The sequence below is a fragment of the Quercus lobata genome, chromosome 9 (genome assembly GCF_001633185.2).
Source record: "Quercus lobata isolate SW786 chromosome 9, ValleyOak3.0 Primary Assembly, whole genome shotgun sequence".
Classification (NCBI taxonomy): Eukaryota; Viridiplantae; Streptophyta; class Magnoliopsida; order Fagales; family Fagaceae; genus Quercus; species Quercus lobata.
Window position 1 is genome coordinate 32878162 of NC_044912.1, and position 20066 is coordinate 32898227.

Genomic DNA, 20066 nt, shown 5'->3' on the forward strand with positions numbered 1-20066 from the left:
GACTCCTAACCTAGAAGTTGCAAGAAGAGGTAGAAAGTCTTGATCAGAATGCACCTGTCTTTCTTGAAACACTCAACAAACACATCACCGCATGTGTGGAAAGAAAGACATATAAACAATAATATGAAACAGAATATAAAAAACAAAAGTAAATCTAACTCTCCCCCTAAGTTAGATACATCAAAAAGTTTTTATATTCTCCCCTTAAACAAAACAAACAGGTCACCTATGTCTCCCCCTTTTTGTCACGTATTAACAAAGACTACCTAATCAAAAGGTAGACAGAAACTATACACAACAGAGTAAGAGAAAATAGAGACAACTCCCCCCATGAAGAGCAACAACTCTCCCTAAGAACCACAAAGGTTAAAAAAAAAAATTTCTCCCCCTATAAAAATAGGAAAAACAAAACAAGTTTTGGGGAAAAATAAAGGGGAGGGGGGGGGGATAAACAAAAAGACACAAGCCAAGTTTTAAAAAAAAACTAAGTTGAGGATACACATGAAGAAAAAATATTCTCTCTTTCAATAAAATGCAAAACATGGCACTATGTGACCCATAAACAGTTGCATGAGTAGAGAAAATATTCACACATTGATTATCCTTCATATCTCTTAAGAAAATAATTTTCTACAATTCATACATAAAAATAGCATATAGTAGAAAGTACATAACTCAAAAATTAATCAATCAAATTTTAAATCAAGTTGAGTACCCAATTTAGCAAAGCGTATGCATGTTATGTGTGAAAACAATGAGAGATATGACTGCAAAACTGCAAAATGGATACAAAAACAATGCAATGCATGTGAATCCTAAACATAAATGATGCATGGAAAAATCAACTTTTTGAAAAATAGAACAATTTAATACAGAAACTCCTCAAAGCACAATATTTCATGAATGAAATGCATGAGTATGAGATTAAAAGGTTTTAAAAAAAAACATTTGAATTCAACCCAGATCTTCCAAAAACAAGTTTTTCAACCAATTTTCCTCAAAAACTCAAACATTAAGACATTTTGCATCAAAATCAAGGAACTTTAATCTTGGATGGCCACAATAAGATCACACACAATATAATGTACCAAGTTTAGTAAAGAATAACTTGTGTAGTGTGTGCAACTAGCAAAAACTTGAAAAACATATGAGGTGATATGTAAATAGAAATCAATAACAATTTCTACAAAATTCATCACATAGAATTTGAAAGAGACTATCACCAAAAGAGTTACATCATATAACTCCCACATCTCCTAGAAAACAAGCTTGCAATCATGTAAGTTTCTTGATTTTTGCCTCATAATATACACACCAGTTTTAATTATTCAGAAACTTATTAAAATAGCCGGGATAATTTACACACCAATTTTAGCATTTATAACCGAGGCTACACCTTATGTTCTTTTTGTGCATATGCTACACTTTCTCGAGCACAAAATCTTATGATATGCTTTAAGGTGTTCATGATTGGCTAGTAAACAGTGGTGAGATGGTTATTTATGCCTTTCTCAAAAGCTTCAAATCTGACAGTCAAAGACATGCGACTTCAAGATTAAGACAAAGTGATAAATACCATAAACATCTTGTTATGTAAAGATAATATGGTCAATCCTTGATTATAAATCCAAGATGTGAAATACAAAACACAAAAAACTTTTTGGTAAAAAAATTTATAACCAAAAACTAAAAGCACACATTATGCTAAATGAACAATGCAAATGCAATGCATGACAGTGCTTAACTAAGCTATAGAGGGTACACAAACAAGAAATATCAATTGCTTAATTAACCCTTGAGTACATGTACAAACTAGTACATACTCACATAAAATCAAAAATAGCTTAGCACTTATATAACATATACTATCCAAGTTTCTCCACAATGTCAAGCATGTTCTAAATCAAGAGAGAGATATCATAATTCATGTAATTCTCAAGAAAAAAAAAAACAAGACTCAAAATAAAATATTTTTGTCTTTTTGAAAATTTTTCAATGTTTTTGGATTTTTTTTTATTTAAAAAAAAAAAAAAACAAAACAACCAAAAACAAAAACAAAACAGGTCCACAAACAATTGAAAGAATTAAATCAGGGACAAGTCATCAACACTCACCTTAGATAATCTTTTCTCACCCATCTAGCATGAGTCTTCGGCTTTGTAGGTGAAAATCCATGTGAAGCAGAGTGTATTTGAGGGATTACACCAATCTTCTGAGAAATACTAAAATCCTGCAAATTCCTTTCACAAGCCAACAAGCTCAAATTTTTCAAAAAACTATGAAACAATTTATATGGACTTATGGCAGGAGAAATATCATTACAAATCCTAGACCGAAACACAAAATGCTTAAATTTCAGTTTATGACAATTAGGACGATTGTGACCACGGACACCATTAAAATGGCAAACAGGAACAAATTTAGGAACATCAGTATTCCTAACAACAAATCTAGTCCCAGATTTTGGTTTTTGCCTTAACAAAGAACAATTTGGTCTAATATGACCAACAACACCACAAAGGTGACAAGTAGGCACAAAAACAGATTTATTATGCTCTCTAACAGTAGGTTAGACTTAGGTTTAGAAACTTCAGTGTCTACATCAAAACTTTTACCTTTGTCTAACCTAGCAAAATAAACATTTTCTTTATTATTCCTCTTAAAAGGAGGGATATAAACTTTTTCAGTTTTAGGCTTAGATTCGACTAACTCTTGTTCCAAGCTTTTCATCTTCTCATTTTAAGAGGAAATTTGATTTCTCAAAAATTCATTCTTTTTATTAGATTCATCTAATCTAACAACCAATTCCTCTTTTTCAAGATTAGCCAATTTTAACTCTTCCTTGAATTTCTTAGCAATTTTCATAGATTTCAAGAATTTCTTAGCAATTTTCATAGATTTCAAAAATTCCTTACGAAGAGTTTCACAGGCATCAATAAAATCAACAGAAGCATGAGCAGAAACATGATCAGAAAGACACTTCAAATTATTCATGACAACAAGGGTCAAGGATCAGCTATTAGATCAAAAGATCTAAAACAAAAAAGCAACCCGCTCTGATACCACTTGTTGGTTTTTAGACCCCTTAAAAACATAATTAGATTAACCTAGGTAATTAGCCAAGTTGTTATTTAGTCCAAATTCCAAATCTAGGTTATCACAATCAAACAATCATATCATGCAAAGCAGCAGAAAAATAAATAACACAACGATATGATAACCCAGGAAAACCAAACCGGTAAAAAACCTGGGGAGGATTTAACCTAGCTATCCTCAAAGTAAAAAGAAAATCCACTAGAAAGAATCGAAGTTCATACAATAAGACTTACAAGCCCTCACGCTCAACTTCTTATTGCTACCAACTAGTAGAACTTACTGACACGACCACATGCAAGCTCCGAATCCACGGACTCCTTCTTTTTTGGGCCTTTGCAAAACACAAACACCCCCGTTTGTGATTTTGAGATCCCACTTAAAGGTTTAGCAACACAAACTCTCCTGTTTATGACTCCAAGACCACCCTTGAAGGTTTAGATCATCAACACCTTTAATGACAAGAGAAGGCAGCAACTTTTACAATACCGGATCTTGAGATTCTTCAAGGAATAGCACCGGTAGAAGACATAAGAGAGCTTTTTAGGAACAAAACCCTAAATACAAAAGAGGCACACTCTTTTCTCTCTGAAAAGCCACATAAAAATGTGCTTAGGGTTTCCTTTATATACTAGGAGAAGTAGATTAGAAACCTTAATCCTTAATGGGCTTGAATTGCTGTTTGAACTTAATTAAAATTCTGCAGATACGACTTTCGATCGATCGAGCCTGTCTTTCGATCGATCAAATAAGACAGATTATGAAATCTTCTTCCTGCAGCTTGTATGTTCTTGAATCTTGACTTGAATCATCTTAAGCATTGTCTAATAATACCTATAGACTCGAAGATCTATATCTGGACAAGTTTGTGTTCACGATTTGCCAATTGTTCTAAACATTTAGAAACTAACACATTTGTCTAGCAGCACATCCAGCTCCTTAGGAGTACATGGTAAGGGTGGGGGCGTATCATACTCCCTCCTCTCTGTTTTCCTTCTCCGCTCTCCAGTGGACACTGCCATAGCCTGCGCGGCTTTTTTTTTGTCCGAACTAGGTTTTACAGACTGAATCGTCTTCCTAGCTTTCTGCAACAGCTGTGCAAACTGGGAAATTTCTAGATTTTCCAGGACAGTTCTAAATTCTCGAATCATCTTAGTCATGCACATTTCTACTAAGGTCCTTTCTTCACAATGGTCGTAGCAGTCAAGTGCTATGTCCCTAAACCGCTTGATGTATTCCATCAAATCCTCGCCATTCCTTTGCTTGGTTGCTTACAGGGTTGTGAGTGTTACCGTTTCCTCTCCGTGGAAGTACTTAGTACAAAATACATCCACCATGTCATCCCAAGTTGGGATCAATCCTGGTTTTAAGTCGATGTACCAGCTGTATGCCCGATCACACAATGACTTTGAAAAATCCCACAAACATAGGTCTTCGTCTGTTGCGTAAGGGCCAAGGGTATCAATAAATTTGCTCACGTGTTCAACTACACTTCCCTTCCTGCCATCATATTGTGCAAAGGCCCTTGGCTCATACCTCTCGGGGTATGGTTTGCTGAGTACCTTTAGAGGGTAAAGAGGTCTTCGTGTGTAAAACCTCTCCTTTGGTGTTCTGGCTCTCTCTTTCTCCAGCAGAGTTGCCACTTCAGTCATAGTAATGAAGCGCTGTTCTGCATTCCGTGAGACATCTCCTGCCAATGTCTCCTCTCTGTCTGCTACATGCTCTAGGTCATGCTAGCTGCCTTTCTCCTTTGTTTTGTCTGCTTTTAGATCTCTTCCATCATTTGTTGCTGCGAGTGCTGTAGTGATTGCAATACTTCAACAAAAGTGTTGACATTATCCGTGGGGACTCTTGTCTGTGGCTGAGGATCAACCCCCGTTCTGTTGGCACCTTCCGTTTGGTTAAGTTGCTGTTGATGGGGCGTTGTTGGCCTGGATTCTGCTTACGAAGGTACGACACTCATATTCCGTGTCGTCCTGGACTTTGGTGGCATTGTTTGCAAGGGGCTCTATTTTTTTTTTCTTTTACCCCTATCTGCTTCCCAACTCCCCAGCAAAGTCACCAATTGTAAGGGGGTGGGCTGTGCTAGTGGTATTGGGCTGCCTCCTACTGCACTAAACCCAAGTTTTCTGGATAAGAGAGTTGGGACTAGTCCAGCTTCAGCTTAAGTTGGTCCAGCTTGTGCGCAAACTAGGCCAAGTCTGCCAGGGATGTGTTCACGCAGGCAAAATTGTTTCAGAAAAATCGTGGTAGGCAGATATAATAACAATAAAATAAACAGAAAATATCTAGCCACTTAATGGGGAATTGACCAAACAGCCCTTAAAATCAATTACAACAGCAATACCAATTGTTTTCTTTTTTGTAGAAGAGAAAAAAGAAATAACAGAGGATATCAAATGTTAATACGCATGGGTTAGTCAACATATTAGAGGAAATCAACCAGAAATCCAATCTGCAGGAGCAGAGCCACAAAGGGAAAAACGTTCCTCCTCAAAGCAGTCAATCTCTTAGGAAAAAGTCCTGCTGTAGAGGTTAACTGCCCTGAGGGAAATGGGTCTGAGTGGTTTTTCTACGTAGATACTCTCGAGTTTTTTTTACAGAGGGCTGGATTTCATGAGGGAGAAAATGGATCAATCTACTGGTGCATGCCTACCATTCTAATTCTCACTGTTTCTTTCTTTCACTCGTTTTCTTTACTATTTCTTTTAAGTTTTCTATTTCTTAGTCAAAGTTCCCGTTGTTCCCCCTCCTCTCTGTTCACGGCAAGATCCCCCTTTTATAGTGCCTACCGTGACCAGATTTTATTGTTTTGACCCTTAACTCCCTTTGTCTGGTCTGGGTGTACTGGCGGACCATCATTGTTCCGTCTGTGTGTCGTCCTCCCATCGCCAGACAAGGAAGAGTATTTTGTTTGCTAGTCTGCCATGGTACCCTTTCCAGCTACGATATAGGTTATTTTTCTCTCCCTATCCCTCATGACATGCACCTAATGGTTCCAACTCAGCTTGCCTCTTTTGGGTAGTAAGTCATCCCAGCAAGACACCTCCTCGAAAGAGCCTGAGTCGGAACCTTCAAAATAGATTTTTCCCCTCTCCCCACCACCAAACCATGCCCTCTGATTCTCTGATCCCCCGACCTCACCATGCTTTATACTGGCTGGGTACAGGCTGATAGTGCCTGGGACTTGCACGTGCCTTCATTCCATATGTGTCCAATTCATCTGTCGTGGTCTGGAGACTCGCCGTCCATCTTTTTTGACCTCTTATGTGGGCTGCTTTTTTGTTTTCCCGCTCCTCTTAGGAGCTGGGCTTTATTTGATTATAGGTCTTACATTTCTTTGGCCCATTCCTTGGTTTCCCTTATTTCTTGCAATGTCGTTCTGTTATTCCTGTTGGGCCTCTTTTAGGCTAGCCGTTTATTCCTTCTCTCAGTGGCTTGGCATGGCAACTGGTTTACTTTTATTTATGGGTTCCTATGTCCCTTTTGGCTTTCCCTTGGGCATCCTCAGCCCGTTTGCTTTCTTTGGGCTTCCTCGGCCCTTTTGCTAATTTTGCATTCCCATGGGCTTTTTACTAACTTCATTGGGCTTCCCTGACCTAATAACCTTATTCTCATCTTTGGGGTTTATGGGCCTGCCATAAACCCCTTACTTTCGTAGTTTGCATTACTTTGAGCCTGCGGCGGCCCTTTCTTGCTTTTCTACCTCATACACTGCCCATGGGATGCTATTTCTCTCTTTCCGGGCTTCAACAGTTGGTAAATCATCAACGACCATAATTCGACGCAAATGCAGCCCATGTGTGGTGGAGAAAGAAAGTGGGGGTTGTCTACATTTTCCGTGCAAGGCCGACAGAATTTCCTTTAAGAAATTTTCTTTGGGTAACAAGAAGGCAATGAATAAATAATGTCTCAAAAGAAATGTATACATTTTTCTATGAAACACGAAGACAGACAATAGCTAGCTCTCTAAGTTTACCTCGTACATAATAGCTCACTGATGATAACTCTTAACAATATTCCCGCAGTTTACAAAACCCATTGTAAACTAGAGCTATAAAAAAGTACCAATATTCTGCGCAAATGATTTTTGTATTAATTTTTATTTAGGAAGCATGGATATAGTCACAGATATGAGTATGAGTAGACACAACAATACAAACAATTTTTGAAAAATTATAACATAACACGGCACCCCAAATAAAGTGTCTATGCGTAAACATGGCAAAATGGGTAGGTTGGGTCGGGTCAATCGGATTATGGGTCAAAAAATGGTCATTTTAAGTGGGTTAAAAAGGGGTTTGGATCAATCGGGTTGCGGGTCGGGTTGGGTTGACCTGTATTTTTCACATAGACTTTTTTTTTTAATTATTATAAAAAAAACATGTATTTGCCATTTGGAAAGTCATGCAACAAATTACTTGATGTAAAATGTATTACTTTGAATTCACCACTTATATCAAAAATGAATTACACTTTTTAATACTTATTCAATAATTTTAAAATTATATAAATCCTAACATTGCTATTTAAAACAAAATAACACAAAGATAAGTAATACAAATATACAAATTTTATTTCTACACAATATCAACATCCTAAAATATAAAACAAAATCACAAATGACTTACTGGATAATTCATTTGACAAAGAATAAAAACATATAAAAAATTTACAATCTTGAAAATTAATTTTATAATCTATTGTCAATTGTAGTTTCTACTCTATTTCAATTTGAAATATTGTTTACTAATTTATACATAATCTTTTTCATGAATATCATATCATTGTTAAGCAACACACACTTTAAGAAATATCATAATTTACTTTGAAAAGCCATTTATTTTGGACATAAATTGTTAAAAAATAGATCTAAGCATTCATAATTTATGTTAATTTGATACTTTAGCTTCATTATTTTCACACTTGTGAATGTTTCTTACACATGTCTACAATTTTAAATCTATGTTTTTAACTATATTGTAAATAGATTATCTTGGCATGTATTTTGCTATTTGATATCTAAAAATATTTACTCATTTCAAAATGCTTAATCATTCATCTTTCAATTAATTTGCATGTAGTTATGTAAATGTCTCAATTATTTTTTTAAAGCCCACAACAAACAATTAATTCAATATTATCTTAATTTCAAATTTTTTTTGCCAAAAAAAATTTTAAAATAAAGGTTCGGGTCGGGTCGGGTCGGGTTGACCTGCAAAAACACGGTTCGGGTCACGGGTCAACCCGTTTTTACTTCGGATAAAAAAAAATCGAGTTTGGATCAGGTATTTTCCAAGTCGGGTCGGGTCAAAAAAATTTGACCCATTTTGCAATGTCTATCTATGCATCCTAATTTATATTCCCTATTAACTCGTGGTAGTATAAACTATTTTTGTTTACATGATTAATGATTCATGCTTCATTGCTTTGACCGTACTGTAACTACAACAGAATTAGCACACACATTTTCACAAACATCTACTGTGCGTAAGTATAAACTATCAAAGAAAGTTCTGAATTTCAGATATTTTACCACCCATATAAATAAATAACATCTTCCCAAATAATAGGAATTCAATTTTAACAGCCAACATGAAAAACCTAAAAACCACATCCCAAAATGTCATTGAAAAAATCAACACAGATACGACTACGAATATTTACACACATCACTGCCATTGACCACGAAATGAGGCAAAGATTTTTCAATTTCATTCCTCCAATGTCATTAATTTACTGTTGTGTTAGTGAGATACTAGGATGCCACGATTTTCCTCTCCAATGTGTAAAGACTAGAGTGCCTCCGTCTATTGTCAAGCGTGCGTTTTGGGCACTTTGATTATGTAACTTTTGTATATAAACTCTTCAGATCCTCAGTAGAAAAAACGTGGGGAATTAAAAAGATATGGGTGAGGTTTGGGTCGGTGTCCAGTTGCACTAGACCCGTTGAGATTATAACACGTATCCACTTTTGAACACATATCACCATCTTAACGGGTACAGTACACTACATGCACTAGACCTAAACCTCACCCAAAAGATATCCCTATGGTTTTCAACTTTTCATAAAACGCAATTCCCTTTAAGTTTTGAGTGTAACACTTAGGGCCCATTTGGCAATGTTATTCTAGTAATATTGTTTAGACACTGAAAATACGTAGGTAAAAAAGAATGTGAAAATACATGTAATATTGTTTAAACACTGAAAACTGTTATTTAAACAACGGTAACAAATGGGCGCTTAATCTCCCTTTGGTATTGTTATATATGTATACTATTAATTATATCACACTTATGCCTTGTGGTTTTTGGGTGAAACAGAAAACCTCTGTGAGTTTGTATTTACGTGAAAGTTTAGAAATGTGTTTTTCATATAAAACAATACAACATGTATGAAGTCTTAATTCTGCATTTTTATGTGAAGTTAACAAGTCCTTTTCTTGCTATGAGTTTAGTTGGTTAGGAAAAGTCTTAATTTTGCATCCCGCACTGCTTCCAAACTTACTTTTATGTTTAAAAGCAGTTTTTGTTGTAATAAGTAGGAAGGGGGAATCTAGGTAACTAATTTAATTTTTCCAACTATCTAGTTAGTAGTTAAGGTTTCAAAACTATATTTTTTACTAACATCTCGAGTCTTTGAGACTTGATTTTGGCCTATAAATCGAGTCTCAAAGACTTGATTTTCATGGTCTAATCATATCTGATGTGGCATTTTTTTGCCACGTGGTAACCACCTGGAAATTGAGCCTCTAAGGCTCGATTTATAAACCAAAAAAAATTTTAAAAAAATTTGAAGTATCGTGTACCAGCCAAAATACCCAAAAACAAATTTTAGAAATCCCAGAACACAACAATCCCAAACTTAGAGACTCATATCAGAGGGAGAGAGAGCTCACCTCACTGGTGCACGGCCTAGGCTCGCTCGAAGGCCTAGGTCGCATGCAGCCTGGGTCGCACGCGGCCTGGGCTCACACGGCCTGGGTTCTGGTGATTTTTTTTCTACAATCTCACTCCGATCTCCATCTTCTCCGATGTTTTAGGTGGTTTTTTTTCTCCGATCTCGATCTTCTCTCTCTTTTCTGTTTCTGGGTTTTTTTTTCTCTGGTTGTCCTCTGATGTTCTGGTCTGATTTGTTCTTATTTATAAGGGTAATAAATCGAGTCTTAGAGACTCGATTTCCATGTAATCGCCATGTGGAAAAATATGCCACATCAGACGTAATTAGAGCATAGAAATCGAGTCATTGATGCTCGATTTATAGGCCAAAATCGAGTCTTTTAGACTCGAGATGCTAATAAATAATATAGTTTGTAAACCTGAACTACTAACTAGATAGTTGGGAAATTATGGCTAATTTCCCATTTCGTCCCAGAAGCCTCAAAAGTCATCTTGGATGCTTGTAAGGTTCATTGCATTATTGTTGACTTTACTACTTGATTAATGAAATTTTCATATTATCAAAAACAAGTAAAAAACAATACCACCAGAGGTTCTGTCATTTGTATTACACTTTAAAACCCATAGGGATTAAGTGCTGCATTTTTATTTTTATTTTTATGAACAAAAGGGAGGGCGGGGGCGACCATTGTAATTCATCCCCCTAGGCGTGACCATAAGGCACCCCCCGCTAGGGAATGTTGGATTGAGTTATAACTACTGTGATCCGGAATGACCATATACCTCACCCTAACACCACGAGAGTGCTAGCAACCAGGGGCTAGCTACAAGAGAATTCCCACATTCCTCCCTAAGTACCTACCCAGGCTCGAACTAGGTACCTCATAAAAGCAATCGCACACCCAAACCACCAGGCCACCCCTCTCAGTGGTAAGTGCTACATAATTAACTATTTAGATTTCAACATAAAACAATATTACATGAGGGTTAAGTATTCAATAAACTTAAAGGAAAAAATGCTCATACATCCCCTAAACTTTGAAGTAGTGGCCAAAACACCCCTTGAATTTTTTTTTATTGGTCAATTTACTCCATAAACTTTACATATCTGCCAAATTAGTACTTCCAGTCAGTGTACTGCCAAAACTAATGGAATGGTTGGGCGGCACCTCCTCCGGGTTTTTATAAGATAAATGTAGATGGTGCCACTGCGGGTTTTGAGGGTCGATCCACTGTGGGTGTGGTTGTTAGAGACAGTAGGGGGATGCTTGTAGCTGCGGCCTACAAAGTTTTGAATGGAAATTATAGTGCTGCTGTTACAGAAGCCTTTGCAGTGTTTGAAGGAGTTGGGTTGGCCATGGAGTTAGAGCTTCAGCAAGTCATTGTGGAATCTGATTCGACTGGGGTGGTTGAGGCTTTTAATGAGAACAACTGCATTGAGGAGTTTGGGATGGTTATTCAAGGATCTCTGGAGCTGGTTCGGTCCTTTAGGAGCTGGAAGGTGAGATATCTGAAAAGGGAAGACAACAGAGCGGCACATGAGCTTACTCAGTTTGCTAAGGCAGCAGGTTCTTCGCAGCAATGGACAGGAGTGGAGCCACCTATGATCCGGCAAGTGTTGCTGTTAGATAGGGCCAAAAGTTGAGTTTGTATTGTTCTGTTTATTTTCGTCCTTGTTGCTGTGTTTTCTGTTGTACTCCAATTTCAGATTAATGAAATGCAAGCTCAGTTTCAAAAAAAAAAAAAAAAAAACTAATGGAATGGTCACGTGAAACACGAGTGAGCTTTAAAAAAACAAACTCATACCCCTTAATTTGTAACCCCTGGATTGATGGAAAGAACAAAGAAGAGAAACAAGTTCTGATCGGATAGAGGATGACTTCTCTATTATCTCTTCAGGGCTTAAGAAACTCCATTATCGCTTCCCACTTGAGACCTCGAATAGCACCACAATTATTGGATCAGCTCTCTCTCAATCCCACACCATGCAAACCTCTCTACGCCTACACACCATCCAATACCCACAACTTAAGTCCTATTGCCACCATGATAGTGGCGTCTCAGTACAAATCCTACCTTGAACCATCTTTATAGTCATGGAGTAATTTTTTTTGGGAGGGTCATTTTAATATTTTATCAACTATTTGGGTCAATGGATTCAACAAATATCAAGATAGTGAAAGAATAAAAATCAAGCATAGGAGCAACCTTTGTGCAAAGCAGAGAAGTAGCCTACGTGTGGGTATAGGAGGATTTTTGTCTAATATTTTGGTCATTAAGAGAGAGAATTTAGGCTACTTTTGGTATTGAGAATCCAAAAGGTGCAGTACGAGAACTTAATTTGGGTTAAAATTAAAAAGCTTGTTTTTAATTCTTTTTGTTTTGTTTCATTCAATAGCTTTGTTCCTTGTATGTATAAGCAGAGTTGTACTATTCCTATTCATTCAATGTGAAATTTCTCTCATCTTCATCTCCGAGTTTAGCTTATAACATGAGATGGCAAACAACATAGCTCTATCCCCGGCCACCCCAATGAGCAAAAGATGGACGATGATTAGCTTAAAAATGAAAATGAGAGTGACCCACCAAATGTTGATTTGATGGGTTTGTGTGGGGAGGGCAACATTGAACAAGTTGTGGAGTATATGGGTCAAGGTGTTTGCGCTGATTATGGTGTTTTCTGTGCATTGTTGGATTCGTGTGGGGATTTCAAGTTGGTAAGAGGGTCAATGTGTTCTTGAAATGTTCTCTGTCAATCTGGTCAGACCTAGCTTCTCTTATTTCCATCAATCCAGCGGGTTACAATTAAGGGGTATGAGTTTGTTTTTTTAAAGCTCACGTGTGTCTCACATGACCATTCCATTAGTTTTTTTTTTTTTTTTTTTTTGAAGAGAAAATAATATTGCATTGCAAATAAAAGGAGGATACAAATAGAATCTGCCAATGCGCTTTTAATGGTGCTGCCCATGCGCTGGCCCAGTTTGCTCGTTGTAATAGGACTGTCCACTTGTGGAAAGGGGTTACCCCTTCTTTTCTAGATCCTATTGTTCAAGCTTATATGCAGCATTAACCATTCCATTAGTTTTGATAGTACATTGACTAAAAGTACTAATTTGGCAGATATGTAAAGTTTATAGAGTAAATTAGCCAATAAAAAAGTTCAAGAGGTGTTTTGACGACTACTTCAAAATTTAGGGGGTGTATGAGCATTTTTCCCAAACTTAAATATAGTACTTTAGGCACAATATTTTAGATTCCATAATTAAATTCAAACATAGTTGTTGACATGATTTGAAGCCCATGTTTCAGTTGCAGTACATGAACTAACAGGTTCTCAAATCATATAGGTATACCAGAATAGCAGGAACATTCACATCAGAAACAAACCACAACGGTTTGGGTCCAGAAGCTTCCTATTTGAAATAAAAAAACATTTACACTATGTTTGGTTGGAGGGATTATAGGGAGGATGGAAAATAATGGGTGGAAAGTGGTGTGGAAAACAGTGTTTTCCACTGTTTGGGAAGCAAAGGAAAACAGAGAGGATGGAAAATCCGGGAGAAAATTTTCCTCCCGGACCCACCAATTTTTTTCCTCCCAAATCGGGAGGAAAACTGTGGAGAGAAAGCTACTCTTACCGTGAAATTACACAAATGCCCTCTCTCACCTACCCTCCTCACAAACACAACAGCTGTCCTGGAATCAAGTAAAAAAAAAAAACTAGAGACCGAGAGCTGGAGAAAAAAAAAAGAGAGAAAGCACTTCTTGAATGAGGGAGAAAAAGAAAGAAAAGAAGGGGGAGATAAAGAGATAAGGAAAAACGTGTATGGAGGAAGAAGAAGAAGAAGAAAAAAAAAAAAAAAAAAAAAACAAACAAACCAAAGAGAGCGAGCTGGAGAAGATGAAGGGAGAATGAGAGTGCTGGAACGTGTGTGGAGAAAAAGAAAAAGAAGGGGTGGGGATAGAGATAACGTGTGTGGTGGAGGAGATAGCATAAAAAAAGAAAAAAAAAAGAAAAAAAAAACGTATGGCTGTAATGAAAAGATTGAAAAGAGAAATAATATAAAAAATAAAAAATCCTAATTGAGAAATGTTACTACAATATTTTCACAATAAATTTTAAGTAACAGATTATTATTAGTTAATATTGGTGAGTAAAAAAATAATTTCTGTGGTGGGTTCAAATTAGAACTAGTAACAACTTTTCACATAAATTTTGTTGTGAAAATATTGCAAAAAATGTTGTGGACGTAACACTTCTTATTGAAAAATATAATAGTTGGTAAATTTTATATTATTTAATGAGTATAAATAAATCTATTTTTTACCAATTATGTAATAAGGGTATAATAGTCAATTTATATAAACTACTTTTTCTATCCTCTCACTTTTCTTTTCAACCAAACAAAAGAGTTTTCCATCCTCCCACTTTTCCATCCCTCCAACCAAACACACATGAGGAAAAACTAAATATTTTCCATCCTCCCACTTTTTCATCCTCCCACAATTTTCCATCCTTCCACTTTTCCACTCCTCCAACCAAACAAACACTTAAGCTACAGATGCTTAAACCTTAAACAGCCAAAAAAGGGTCCTTAGGACTACTATATACCACCTTTTCTGATTTTTTGAAACATCCATTGTGAACCCACAACCTTACCCCATCTCATTATTAAGGAAGGAATAAGTGCCAATTGAGTAAGAGCTAATTAGTAGCATTTCAAAACTTACAAGTATTTCTTTCAAAATGTAATTTATGAGGTAACACTTTTGATAGAAACAATCAATTATTTGTCATAGTTAGGCAACAAATTGAGTGATCTAGATTCTACAATTTCAGGCATATTAAAAAGTAGCCAGAGCTTATTTATGAACATTCCAGTATCAGAATTTTAGCCTGATTCAAAAACCAGCTATGCTTGTTTTATGAGGGTCAAATGGCTGTCCTGCATATTAGTTGTCACAAACCCAATAACAATTTCGACGAAACATTCTCACTCAAATAAGAATTAGAAAATAATATTGTCACTTTTACCACCTAAAGATGGTCTATTGTAAACATAAAATATTTGTAAGATACCTTCAAAAGTTGTTGCTAAGTACCAGTTAAAATTATTTACCTCATTCAACTGTAATTAGGCATGTTTTTGAGTGCCTTGGGAACATTGATAGTTTCTCAAGAACAATTTCCCTTTGACTGTCTACCAGAAACTTTGATTGTCATTGTCTGCAAACCTCGAGCAAAAATAAGGTCCTCTTAAATCCTTGACTGGTGTAAGAAGACCCCAGCCCCTAACTAGTATGAAATTCACCTTCAACCAAACAGGACCTTTAATTTCTTAAAAAGATGGATCGAATTAATCATTATTATTAATTGAGTTTGTCTCTACTTAAGAATTTTTTTTGGGTTGAGAAAAGAATATATAAGTAATATTTTTCAATGACCAAATTTTACAATATATATATATATATATATATATATTACTATTTAAAAATTCAATTTTGAAATTTTGTTGAGAAAATTTATAATATTCGATTCCTTTAATTATTAAAAACGTAGAACATAAAAGTTGCATTATGAAACTTTTCTTTTACTAGTTATCCTTTTATATATATTTATCATTATTTGTGATTCTTTAGCTTTGTTTTTTACTAATGGGAAATGGGTTTTATGATTTTCGATCCAATCAACAAGAAATTCTTACTAATCCAACAAAGAATTCTGATTTTAACAGCCATCCTCTTTGTATAGTTTAACTCTTTTTTAAGCGGCATCCAAAATGTCACATTACTTATTTTTACTAAAGGGCAAAATTAGGTGCAGTTACATACAATGTTGTACCTTAGGTTTTTTATGAATTTAACTTCATGATTTTATTGACCTATAGTTTACAGCTAAGATTTATCTTTCACTAAAATATTCAATAATTGTATTCATGTAAACAATAAAAATAAAAATTGGAAGGGAGAGGGTAGAAAAGGGTACACAAAACTGACAGAATCTCTAAAAGTTTTGAGTGTATAAGTGTTTGTGAGTTGTGAATGTCTCTCTATTTATTATAAACAAGTCTTTCTAGCTTTGAAACCAGGTAGATGCCTCTCATTTTCTTATTTCGCATTATAGTCTGGCCTCTAAAAGTGACTAAATTGATGTCTTAATTGGTTTGCCATGTAAGTAATAATTCAGATTGTCACATTAAATATATACTAGTATGTAGCCCCGTGCTACCGCACGGGAATTGATATATTATTAATCATGAGTTTATTCATATTTAAAAGGCTCAGTTAAGTCTAAATTCATATTATTAACCAGAAAATTTCATTAACAAAACTTAGCAGTATATATATTTTACATAGAAAGATTAACCTTGGTGACAATGTTTATCCAAAAGATCCATTCACGCTTTTGAATCTTCAATCTCTATTGGTGATTGAAATTTCGCAACTTAAAAAATTTAAAATTTAAAAAAAAAAAAAAAAAAATCCTCAGGGTTGTACTCATTTTGTAGTTTTACGATAGGTCATTTTGTAACATGATGCGCATTTATGTGAAGAAAAAACCTCTGAAGTTTCATGGCTGATAAAAGAAATTCTCTCCAATCTCTTTTTATAGAAAGAGGGGTTTGTGCGTATTTTTATACATCCTTCATAGTTGTATTATCACGAAGCAGGTCCAATGGATTTAGATTGGTACTACCGATTCCAAAGCATAAGTGTTTAATGTGTTATTAATTTCATCTCATTGGCTTCTGCACATGACAGCAAAATTAAAAATAATTAGATTGTACACGTGTATAGTAAAATTGGACTCCAATTTTAGATTCTAATTGAACAATTGGAATGATAATATATGATAGTAACAACAATAGGAAAATTCAAATAAAATTTTGAATTAAATTGTAACAATCTGAATAAAAAATTCTAGTAGAAAGACAGGATGGAGTGATCCACTCCAAGAAGGCGACCAAACTTGCATAAATATAGAATAATAAATCTCTCTCCTGAAAATTTACATTATTCATAACCTTTACCTTCACTGAATATTTTAAAAACATAGTGACTCACATCTGCCATCCGACATCTACAGCCGGGTCCTCTCCAATTCGCGTGAGATTCCATTGATCACTAAGTTCCTTTGCAGCCTGTAAAAAGTATCATCCATCGGTCCACAGCAGTGCTTTCTTCATTGTTATAAGTGCCAAACCTGAACAAAAAGTCAAATATAAGGATAGTGAATTTTAGGCATAATGTGCATCTAATCACATATTAGCAATTTATAATAAATGTAAAGATGCAAACTTTGTAAGTGAATAGTAAACAAAACTCAGTGTCAGAACTAAGAAGAAAGCACTTTAATCCAAAACTTAGTGCAAATGTAAAGATGCAAACTTTGTAAGCAATTTATAACAAAGATGCAAACTCTGGCTTTGCTATCTTTTTGGAAATTATGCAATGTACCCAAACCAAGTTCTTATCACCGATATTAATCTCTTTGGTTTTCACGTTTGACTAGAAAATCAAGAAAAAACTTAATTAGCACAGTAACTCACTTGACCCGATATATAGAAGTGGTTTTAATGAGAATGAGCTCACATACATTTAACCACATGATGCAAAATTCAATTTCAATTTCAGATTCTAGACACATGGCACAAAATTAGAGTTCTAATTCGGAATTCAATTTCACACTCTCTCTGCTTCACCTATTATTTTATATATAGATTTATTATATATATATATATATATATATATTTGTTATAATTTTATTTTTGTATGAATTGTGATGTGTGTGAATGTATAATATAATTTTATACAATTTATTAATTAAGAAATACAAAGGGTTTATTACATGTGTATTATTATTGTGTTTATAATAACCTTTTGTTATAAAGTTACCGATTCAAGAAAAAAAAAGTTAGTGATTGCTCAAACATTTAATTGCTAATCTTACCACTTAGCAATTAAATATCCCCACTTTCTCCTGCTCTTTGCTCTACTACACTAGATCTATCATGATGGTGATCTATGTTATTATCTTGTTGTTGAGTTTAGTACTTTAGAGTACTAGACTCAAGCCAAATTCAAAATAGATAACTATTATGATGAGAACCAAAGTTAGTTGGCAACACTTATGGAAAGTGGTAGATAACTATTACGTTGAAATATAGGTCATCATGATAAAACATGCTAACTTGAGTGATCATTCCAATATAGAGAAGGAAATAATTAATACAATTAAGGATAGAAATTTCATTAGAATTATAAGAAATTATTCGGAACATCACCCTAATTCATCAACCACCTGAAGACAATGAAGGATACACCTAAGCCACTCCACACTCCATAGTCCATATAACTACCTTTTCAAAAGACATGAAATATGTGGAAATTAATATCCCGAAATAGTCACTTTTTCTCAACCTCATGTATATGAAAAATGGGTTAATTCCCAGCATCACTAAGTTGTAAAATAAAACCGAAAAAACTTTTTCCAATCATTGAGTTTTAAGTCCATTTCCGGTTATGTCTAAGCAATTTATTCCACAAGGGTACTATTCGAGTCACACCATCAAATTTTCTAAAACAGAGATAATATAAGTTGCAATAAGTTTTGCTACCTGACATTGACAATTCATTACAGGGACCCTTTTGATGGAAGGCTCACGTTCATGCAATCTCCACAGCAATTGTAGAAAAATATGCCCTTTGCAGAGCTAGTTGTAAAGGTGAACAGTTGAACAAAAATTAACTACTTTAAAATTAAACATTCTGAGAAAAGATTTAGCTCAGCCAAACAATAAACTCATAATTAGAATACCTCCATGAAACCCGTAATGAAATCAAGCCCATATAATCATTCATTCACAATATTTTAACAACCAAAAGTTTTCATATCACATAAAACTCAATTACGTTTCAAGAAAAAAAAAATTCTACTCCAACTGAAATTCTATCTATGGTAGTTGAAGTACTGGATTGCCTTATAGACCCAAGAGGCAGGCTCTTCAACCTTGAATCTTGGAAACTCAAGTTTGATAGACTCCTGTAGAATAATAAATTGAGTATTGCTTGCTGTCAAATTGCCAATAGCAGAGGAGTTTATAGTGGTTGTCCTCCTTCTTCAAAATCGGTCAACTTCTGCAATATAACGCTGTGCTGTTTCTGGATTTCTTGACAATTTCCATGTCATGGGCAATAAGGTCAGAGGTTTTCTTAAGGTTGTCAATGGTTTAATTTGTTTAAGAGTGAGGTGGATCTGGTTTTAGTCATGATTTGCAGGATACAATGCTTTGATACTAAATGTTAAGACCTTTGATCTCAGAGGGTTAAGGTAATTTGGAGTGTGGATTAGGCTGTTTTTATCTGGTTGCTTTGAGGGAACCAATCCTCCTTAGAGGAAGAACTAAGGAGGAAGAATTTTTTTTTTTTTTTTGGGATAAGCAATAAACTTAATTGAAATAAGAAGAAATTCAAGTGTAGAATTAGTATACAGGAGAATCTCCTAACGAAAATGAGGAAGAAATGGAAATTGCAAGAAGCATTAGTGCATATGGGTAGATCCTGATCCAAAAGAAGTCATTGATTTTTGTTTGACCTCTGCAACGCAAAAGGAGTACAAAAGATGAAGTGAATAGCAGAAGCATTAATATAAAAGCAATGTAACAAGTGAAGAAGAAAGCATAAGAATTAAATGGATGGGAAATGGGAAACCCGTATATTCATGGTTTTTTTGTTTTTTTTTTTTTTTTTGGGCTGCAAGAAGACACATTTAGACATGATTTGAATCCTCTGATTCTGTCAAAGTACATGAACGAAAAGGTTCTGTATTAACTAAACAAAGCATATCAAACACATTTGGGTTTATTAAGCTTCCTAGTCGATATACAAACACATTTAAGATACAGTTGTTTAAACAACCCAAAAATGGTCCTTAGGATTACTAAATACCATCTTCTATTTGTATTGTGTTTAAAAATAAAAAAATAAAAATTAATATGAGTTTTAGCCCCAAGTGGAGGAGGAAGGGAAAGGGGAAATTCTAAGTGACCTCCGCTTTATGAGTTTGTGGCCTC